At 36.9% G+C, this 9,943-nt stretch overlaps 1 protein-coding gene across 2 annotated transcripts in view; it reads right to left on the reverse strand.

The window, feature by feature from the left end:
• Positions 1 to 9,309, reverse strand: part of BAAT (bile acid-CoA:amino acid N-acyltransferase) — a 27,627-nt gene extending 18,318 nt beyond the window's left edge. Inside the window, exon 1 of one of the 2 annotated variants that reach the window (XM_054501898.2) lies at positions 7,466 to 9,309. The gene's annotated coding sequence lies outside the window, so the exon portion shown is untranslated. The other variant, XM_054501899.2, reaches the window with a different exon arrangement.
• Between the last annotated feature and the right edge of the window lie 634 nt (positions 9,310 to 9,943).

Genomic DNA, 9,943 nt, shown 5'->3' on the forward strand with positions numbered 1-9,943 from the left:
GGCAAAAGCTGGAAGCATTCCCTTTGAAAACCAGCACAAGACAAGCATGTCCTCTCTCACCACTCCTATTCAACACAGTATTGGAAGTTCCGGCCAGGGCAATAAGGCAAGAGAAAGAAATAAGGGGTATTCAAATAGGAAGAGAGGAAGACAAACTGTCTCTGTTTGCAGATGACATGATTCTATATTTAGAGAACCTCATTATATCTCAGCCTAAAAACTCCTTAAGCTGATAAGCAACTTCAGCAAAGTCTCAGGATACAAAATCAATGTGCAAAAATCACAAGCATTAGTATACCAATATTAGACAAGCAGACAGCCAAAACATAAGTGAACTCCCAATCACAATTGCAACAAAGAGAATAAAATACATCGGAATACAGCTTACAAGGGATGTGAAGGACCTCTTCAAGGAGAACTACAAACCACTGCTCAAGGAAATAAGAGAGGACATAAACAAATGGAAAAAAAATTCCATGCTCATTGATAGAAAGAAGTGATATTGTGAAAATGGCCATACTGCCCAAAGTAATTTATAAATTCAGTGCTATTCCCATCAAGCTTCCATTGACTTTCTTCACAGAACTAGAAAAAACTACTTTAAATTTCATATGGAACCAAAAAAGAGCCCATATAGCCAAGACAATCCTAAGCAAAAAGAACAAAGCTGGAGGCATCATGCTACCTGACTTCAAACTATACTACAAGGCTACAGTAACCAAAACAGCATGGTACTGGTACCAAAACAGACATATAGACCAATGGAACAGAACAGAGGCCTCAGAAATAACACCACACATCTACAACCATCTGATCTTTGACAAACCTGACAAAAGCAAGCAACAGAGAAAGGATTCCCTATTTAATAAATGGTCCTGGGAAAACTGGCTAGCCATATGCAGAAAATGGAAACTAGACCTCTTCCTTACACCTTATACAAAAATTAACTCAAGATGGATTAAAGACTTAAATGTAAAACCTAAAACCATAAAAACCCTAGAAGAAAACCTAAGCAATACCATTCAGGACATAGGCATAGGCAAAGACTTCATGACTAAAACACCAAAAGCAATTTCAGCAGAAGCCAAAATTGACCAATGGGATCTAATTAAACTAAAGAGCTTCTGCTCAGCAAAAGAAACTATCATCAGAGTGAACAGGCAACCTACAGAATGAAAGAAAATGTTTGCGATCTATCCATCTGACAAAGGGCTAACATCCAGAATCTACAAGGAACTTAAACAAATTTACAAGAAAAAAACAAACTGCCTCATCAAAAAGTGGGTGAAGGATATAAACACACTTCTCAAAAGAAGACATTTATGCAGCCAACAAACATATTAAAAAAAAGCTCATCATCACTGGTCATTAGAGAAATGCAAATCAAAACCACAATGAGATAATATCTCATGCCAGTTAGAATGGTGATCATTAAAAAGTCAAGAAACAACAGATTCTGGAGAGGATGTGGAGAAACAGGAACAGTTGTACACTGTTGCTGGGAGTGTAAAATACTTCAACCATTGTAGAAGACAGTATGGCGATTCCTCAAGGATCTAAAACCAGAAATACCATTGTTAGGAGGTCTCCAACTCCTGACCTCAGGTGATCCGCCCGCCTCAGCCTCCCAAAGTGCTGGGATTGCAGGCGTGAGCCACTGCGCCCAGCGAATGTCACGTTTTGACACGCCCAGGAACCTCTAGTTATTTGGAAATCTTTAGAAGAATTCACCCAATTTATACAGCTATTGCAGCCTGATGGCAAATCCCTGGCTTTGTTAGCCTCAAGACTTTAAAATATCTGAGATTCTTTATTTAAAAGTTCCAAAAAAGCCAATTTTAAAAGAACCTATATGGCCAATAGCTATTCTTGCTGCACTTTATGCAAATAATCAGGTCAAGTATAATGAGACTAAAATTCATTTTGTAAATAAATTGGTCCTACAATAATTTATCCTTGGTAGAAATAGAGAAACTTAGAAAAAAATTGTTTCAGAAGAAAACTACTGTACACCCATGATTAGATTTTAGTCTTAACCATTGTTTTTATTACTTGCCTACAATTTGGACTAAATCCTAAATTATTTTCTGGCTACAAGAAGTCTCTAAAGACAAACCCTGTTTTAATTTTCTTCATGTTGTTTTTAGTTGACTCCCTAATGGAATAGGTTTTTTGTTTTTTTTGTTCTGGCATACACATTCTCTTTTTGATTGTAGTCCCTTGTGCGCATATTAATGTTATTTATCTCTCATCGTTTTACTTCATCCGAGAAAATCAAAATCATGGTACTCCAAAGACTAGAGATGATTCAAGAAAGCCTATGCGTTTTTTCTCATCTGAAATCCCGCTGGGCCTGATCTGTTTCCCATTGCCAGTGCACTGCTACAAAAGCTATACAATATCAAGCACCCTTCCTCTAAACTCAAGGACCACTGAAGAAGAGGACAGTGTGTGAGATTCTAAGAGACCAATTAGAAAGCTGGAATGTGGAGGTTACAGCAACTCCATCTTGGATTCTAATCTGCCATGTTGACATCTGATTAACCCCACTTCTAGGAATGCCTTTAAGATTTCTGCCTTATCTACTATCTCTTGTATAAGAGCACCTACCATAAATCCTACCCTTAGACAAATTCCTACATATTCCTGCTGAAGCATGTATATCCTTTCCCTATGGTATATCAACCCTGGGTCTGGGGAGTAACAGTGAGGCGATCCTTTGTCTCACAGCCGCCTGAGATACAGCTTCTGTTTGTAAGCCCCTATTAAATGTTTCTCTCTGAGAAACTGTTTTGTCACTCTCTTTATTCAGTGTCTCAGCTCCCTTGGCCTTTGGGGGTAGGTTTGCATAGACCTGCTCACTTACCACAGAGCAAGCTTACTCACAGCATGGTGGCTGGGTTGGAAAGGCAAGCAACACAAGAGAGAAAAAGCTAGGTAGAAGCTGTATCCTTTTTATATCCTAGCATTGGAAATCACATAGCATAATCTCTGCCATTTAATAGCAGTCACAAGCTCCCATCAAAATTCAAGTGGAGAAAACACTGATACCTATTAACATAAGTAGGAGAAATGTCAATCACATTGTAAATTTTTTTTAAGTGGATGAAATGAGCATGTGTATTTGCTTTTTATTTTTTAAGATGGAGTCTTGCTCTGTTGCCCAGGCTGGATTGCAGTGGTGCAATCTTGGCTCACTGCAACCTCCACTTCCCAGTTCAAGTGATTCTCCTGCCTCAGCCTCCCGAGTAGCTGGGATTACAGGCACCCACCACCATGGCTGGCTAATTTTTTTGTGTGTTTTTTTAGTAGAGATGGGGTTTCAGCATGTTGGTCAGGCTGGTCTCGAACTCCTGACCTCAAATGATCTGCCTGCCTCGGCCTCCCAAAGTGCTGGGATTACAGGCATGAGCCACCACACCTGGCCATGTGTGTGTACTTGTATGTGTATTTGTGTATACATTTTTGGGAAATGCAATCTGCCACAAGAGGAAAGGAGGAATAAAGGAGCAAATAATAAATGGGATGAATGGAAATGGGAGTTTTAAATCCACACATATCAATAATTACGTTAAATATAAACAGATCAAACACTCCAATTAGAAGACACAGGCCAGGCATGGTGACTCATGCCTGTAATCCTAGCACTTTGGGAGGCTGAGGTGTGAGGACCAGTTGATCCCAGGAGGTTGAGACCAGCCTGGGCAGCATAGTGAGATCCCATCTCTACAAAAAAAAAGTAAAAATTAGCTGGGTGTGGTGGGGCAAACTTGTAGTCCCAGCTGCTTGAGAGGCTGAGGCAGAAGAATTGCTTGAGCCCAAGAGGTCAAGGATGCAGTGAGCTGTGATCATGCCACTGGGTGAAAGAGCTGACTCCACCCTGGGTGAAAGAGCTGAAATCCTATCTCTAAAATAAATGTATATATAAAAATAAAAAAGAAGACAGATTGTCAAACTAATTGAAAAAGCAAGTGGTTATTTTTCAGAAACACATTGTCAAAAAAAGACAGATTGAAAGTAAAAGAAAATATATGCAACAGTGTTTGTGTTGCATATATATGTGTATATATAGATGAGAGATGAGACAGACACAGACATAAATACATGCTGACAAGAATGAGCCTACAGAGAGAGAAGTCCTGAGAATAATAATTCAGTGGTGAGTAAACATTGAATCTGTTTCCTGAGAAGCTTAAAAATAAGTGATACTATAGCTTCCAAGCACCATATTTCATTTGTTTTCTTGTAATCAAGAAATTGAGTACTTAAGATCATACAGAAATACGTGAGAGTCAGAAATGGAATCTACATTTCCAACTCTTAGTCAAATTGATTAGTACTTCAAAAAGAATTTATCAAGAGTCTACATGTCATAGTCACTGACAGATAAGATGCAGTTCCTACTCTAAATAAGCTTAAGCTATAGTATTTCTTCTACACATTGTTACAGTAGGTAGCTAGTCATGCATGAGTGGGGCAGGAGAGGGTTGCCACCACCCACCAGAATGTCAGGTGACTATCAGGTGATGGTCACTCTGCTTCTCTAAAATAACAATTCGTCACAGCCAGCACCAGGGAGAGGCAGTTTCTCAACAGATAAAAACACCTGAAATTGATAACTGGCAGCTTTCAGGAATTGGGCGACTGAGCTCAAACATGTGCATTAAGAGTCAAAATGGCAGAGTATGACCTTCCAGGGGCATTCCACCAGAATTTGAAAGAAAGCCTCAGATAAGCATGCATAAAACTCCAGTAAACATACTGTGCATGCCCACATCCCAAGCACAAGCAGGGCACCATGCATGTGGGTGGCTCCCCATAACCCTTAAGGGAAGGATGAAGGGAAAGGGGTGCAAGATGCCAGAAGTAGGCCAGCATATAAAATCCTAGGTTCAAGGTTAAACGAGGCACTTGACCTCCAAGATACCTGCTTGGGTCTCTTCCAAGTGTGTTTTCCTTTCTTTCCTGTTCTAAAGCTTTTTAATAAACTTCTGCTCCTGCTCTGAAACTTGCCTCGGTCTCTTTTACTGCCTTATGCCCCTCAGTTGAATTCTTTCTTTTGAGGAGGCAAGAAATGAGATTGCTGCAGACCCATACAGATTTGCCACCAGTAACTCAGATATTCGCCACCCCTAACAATATTATCCATTACATTTATTTCTATTCAAATATCACATGCATCAACCAGCGTGCCCAAACAGAAATAAGTCAATTAGAAAGTCATTAACTTTCCTTAACTTATACTTGCTTTTTTTGGTATTTTTTAACATTACATTTCACTACCAGAAAGCATTCCTGAATTGCATAAATAGGTATAACATATATTCAAAGCTTCAAGAAATATTTTCACAGAATCTAACAATATTATCCATTACATTTATTTCTATTCAAATATCACATGCATCAACCAGCGTGCCCAAACAGAAATAAGTCAATTAGAAAGTCATTAACTTTCCTTAACTTATACTTGCTTTTTTTGGTATTTTTTAACATTACATTTCACTACCAGAAAGCATTCCTGAATTGCATAAATAGGTATAACATATATTCAAAGCTTCAAGAAATATTTTCACAGAATCTAATTCTAACATGGCATTAGTCTTACATTAAAAGAAAATTACCCTTCAAACAAAATATAAGTAGGACCACAACACAGTTTCCCAGAATAGGAGGGCTTATTCTATAAAATTCTAGGCAATAGTCTTTTAAAAGAGGGAGAAATATTGATGGGGATGGGGAAGACAGAATAAAGAAATTTTAACAAATGACTTCTGATAGCCTTTCGTTTTCCTCGGAAATATAAATACCAGCTCAATATCGTCATAATAGCAAGTCCCTACTGACATCCTTTCTAAGCAAATCAAAATGAAAAGACATACTTATCTGAGCACTGTGGGCAACTCTACAGCTGAGATTATGAAATGAGCAAAAAGACTATTTGTCCTCATGAACTGCTAAAATTCCAAGCACTGAAGTAAACAAACTAACTGATTTAATTCAAGAGCAGAGATTTTAACTTATTTCCAATCGGCCCAAAAGAAATAGTCCTGATTAAAATACAAAGTACCTGGATTTTTCCTCTTGAGCCTTCTTTTCCAGCAGTAAAGGGAAAATGACAGACACCCTACCAAAAGTTGCCTAGAAGGCCAAAACCTCAAATATGCCTTTGGAAGTATAACAGAGCTAACTTAAGTGCTAGGTTACCACATACCTCTTGCTCTAGATTCCTATTAATTTTTAACAGTTATTGAACCCAATAAATGTATCGCTATTTTCCCTCTTCATTTTCTGTTCTCTCTAAATCCCTCCCTCTTAGGGATTGCCACTACATTTTACTCACATTATTTTAATAATTTTCTTTATAGAAGTTGTTTGACCCCTATTGGCACCATTAGGGCATATTTTTCTTCTGCAATAAAATACTCAAGGTAACTTCTGAAGGGCTCTGCATTTGCAAATGCTTTCTTTCCCAAGACAACAAAAGATGAAAACTACAAATGTGATCACAGTAATGAGTAATAAAATGCTCAAGCCCCACTTTCAGAATTTGGGGAGCACCAAATCTCCTACTAATTCTCCTCAACTAATTCACACGGTTTCTTGAAATAGCTACAGAACGGAGTGTTAGTAGGATTTTACATGACAATAAAAGGACTATCTCCATAAAAGTACTGGATCTTTTTTGAGGTGACAGAGCATTTAAAAAGTGCAAACTTAAAGGAAACTATTGGTAAATTCAACTTAATTTTAAGGGTCTGATCAGCCAAATACTCCATAAAAAACTTGAAAACTATTAAGCTACTACCTTGCAAGACTTATGCTACAGATACAAGTGATTAAGAATTATTAACTGGGATACATAAAATATTCCTAAAAAAGTAATGTCTAAAAATCTCAGGTGAATATGAGAAAAAGTCTTAAACAGGTACTTAACAGACAATAGGACACAATCATAAGCATATGGGAAAAGGCTTAATCTTATTTATTATCAAAGAAATGCAAATTAAAATCATGGTGTGTATTTCATACCTATAAGGATGGCAAAAATTAAAAATTCCAAAAATAAGAGTTAGTTAGGAAGTGAATCACTCAGACTCAAGCCCTACTAAGGGAATATGAATTGGTACCACCACTTTGGAAAGCAATTGGACATTGTCTAATAAATGTGACAATACGAATAACTTTTGACCCAGCAATTCTTCTAGAGAATAAAAATAAATGAATTACAACTACATGCAATAACCTGGATGAATCTTATAAACATAATGTCATTAGAAACTAGTCATAAATACACATAAATAAATCTTTCAAATTTGTATTTGCTGAACTAAAACTATAGGCCACACTTTTGGAGTAAATCTTTAAACAAAAGCAAGGAAAGGATTACTGAGAGTCTGGATTGTGGTGAAAAATTATTAATGTAGTTTACATTAACAGAATGCAAGTAAATGAAAAAAACACATACCTATCAGGAGAACCTGCCCCCAATATTTCAACGTAGGTTCTATTTTCCCTATGTGTCGGCCGGTCTGATAAATAAAGAGAAAGAGTACAAAGAGAGGAATTTACAGCTGGGCCTCCGGGGGTGACGTCACGTATCAGCAGGACCGTGATGCCCCGAGCCACAAAACCCGCAAGTTTTTATTAAGGATTTCAAAAGGGGAGGGGGTGTACGAACAGGGAGTAGGTCACAAAGATCACATGCTTCAAAGGGCAAAAGGGAGAACAAGATCACATGCTTCTGAGGCCAATAAAGATCACAAGGCAAGGGCAAAGCAAAGCTCACAAGGCAAAGGGCAAACTTAGAATTACTGATGAGGGTCTATGTTCAGCTGTGTATTGTCTTGATAAACATCTTAAACAAAAGAAAACAGGGTTCAAGAGCAGAGAACCGGTCTGACCTCAAATTTACCACAGCAGGATTTTTTCCCCATCCTAGATATAAGCCTGAGGGTACCGCAGGAGACCAGGGTGTATTTCAGTCCTTATCTCAACTGCGTAAGACAGACACTCTCAGAGTGGCCGTTTATAGACCTCCCCCTGGGAATGCAATTCTTTTCCTAGGGTCTTAATATTTAATATTCCTTGCTAGGAGAAGAATTTAGCAATATCTCTCCTACTTACACGTCCATTTATAAGCTCTCTGCAAGAAGAAAAATATGGCTCTATTCTGCCCGACCCCACAGGCAGTCAGACCTTGTGGTTGTCTTCCCTTGTTCCCTAAAATCGTGGTTATTCTTTCTTTTTCAAAGTGCACTGATTTCATATTGTTCAAACACACGTTTTGCAATCAATTTGTACAGTCAGATACAATTACAGTGGTCCTGAGGTGACGTACATCCTCAGCTTACGAAGATAAGAGGATTAAGAGATTAAAATAAGACAGGCGTAAGAAATTATAAGAGTATTATTTGGGAAGTGATAAATGTCCATGAAATCTTCACAATTTATGTTCAGAGATTGCAGTAAAGACAGGTGTAAGAAATTATAAAAGTATTAGTTTTGGGAACTGATATATGTCCATATTAAAATGAAATCTCCACAATTCATGTTCCTCTGCCGCGGCTCCAGCCGGTCCCTCCATTTGGGGTCCCTGACTTCCCGCAACACATACCATGCAACAGTAAGCCTAAGAAACCTAAAGTAGTAATGACTAAGATTATAAAATATATATGTGTATCTATATGACAAGATCATAAAAATCATAAATCTGAATAATAGATTTCAAGATTTATGGGGCAAAAATTGACAGAATTAAAGGGAGAAATAGGAAAAAAAACAATTCCATAACCATGAGTGAAGGTGTTTAAATCCCTTTTAACAACTGGTAGAAAACTTGAAAAAAATCAGTAAAGGCATAGATTTGAACACTATAATGACCTTACCCTAATCACCTCAACAACTTCAAATGTACACAGCATGTTCAACAAGATAGGCCATAAGTTAGGCCATAAAATCTCAATACATGTAAAAATACTGAAATCATATATTCTCAATGAAATTAGAAATTAATAACATTAAGCCATCTAGAAAACTCCCAAATATTTGAAAATCAAACATTTATAATGTCATGAGTCAAAAAGAAATCACACTGGAAATTAGGAAATATTTCAAACTGAATGATAAAGGAATAATAATATAATTTTTAAAATTATAAAATGAAGCCAAAGCTAAAAAATTGATAAGCTACAACCTAGATTGATTAAATAAAAACAAGATAGGACACAAATAACAAATAACTCAAAATGAAAGTGGGCCTATTATTATAGATCCAACTCACATTAATTAGGGAATAGTATGAACAATTTTATGCTAACTAATTTGGTAAGTTACATGAAATCAATTACTTGAAAAAATTTACTGAAGAATAAATGAGACCAAGAAACATAATAATTAATGACCAACTCAATAAACCAGGATTGGATCCTGGATTGGAAGTGAAATTGCTATAAAGGTCTTTACTAGGACATTGGTGAAATTTGAATATGGACAGTATATGATTATTGTTACATCAGTGTTACATATTTTGAATTTGGTATTTCATGATGGAAAGCAAAACTTTGATGATTGCTCCAGTCTGTTACTGTACAGCTAAGATTAACTTTGGAATTCTATAGGATCAGAGGTTACAGACTATTTTTAAATTTGGAAACCTTTCAAGTAAAAGCTTTAGGATTTTTGCACTGTGAAACAACCTAGTGAAAATTTCAAGGTCCTTGTCACTTTGTGTTTTAGGATTCACAGAATACATGCTAATGGGATTATGAATCAAAGAAGTAGGAACAAATTGTTCATTCTTAGGTTTAGGGTCAAGAAATTTACAGTACAGTATCTTCTACTTCTGAGTAGAAAGATTTATGGCAGACCAATTCTCTAAGAACTAGAAAAGCAGGATTAAAAAGAACAGAAAAGCAAAACACTGGGAACAATTTAAATATCCAGT

The sequence above is a fragment of the Pongo pygmaeus genome, chromosome 13 (assembly GCF_028885625.2).
Source record: "Pongo pygmaeus isolate AG05252 chromosome 13, NHGRI_mPonPyg2-v2.0_pri, whole genome shotgun sequence".
Classification (NCBI taxonomy): Eukaryota; Metazoa; Chordata; class Mammalia; order Primates; family Hominidae; genus Pongo; species Pongo pygmaeus.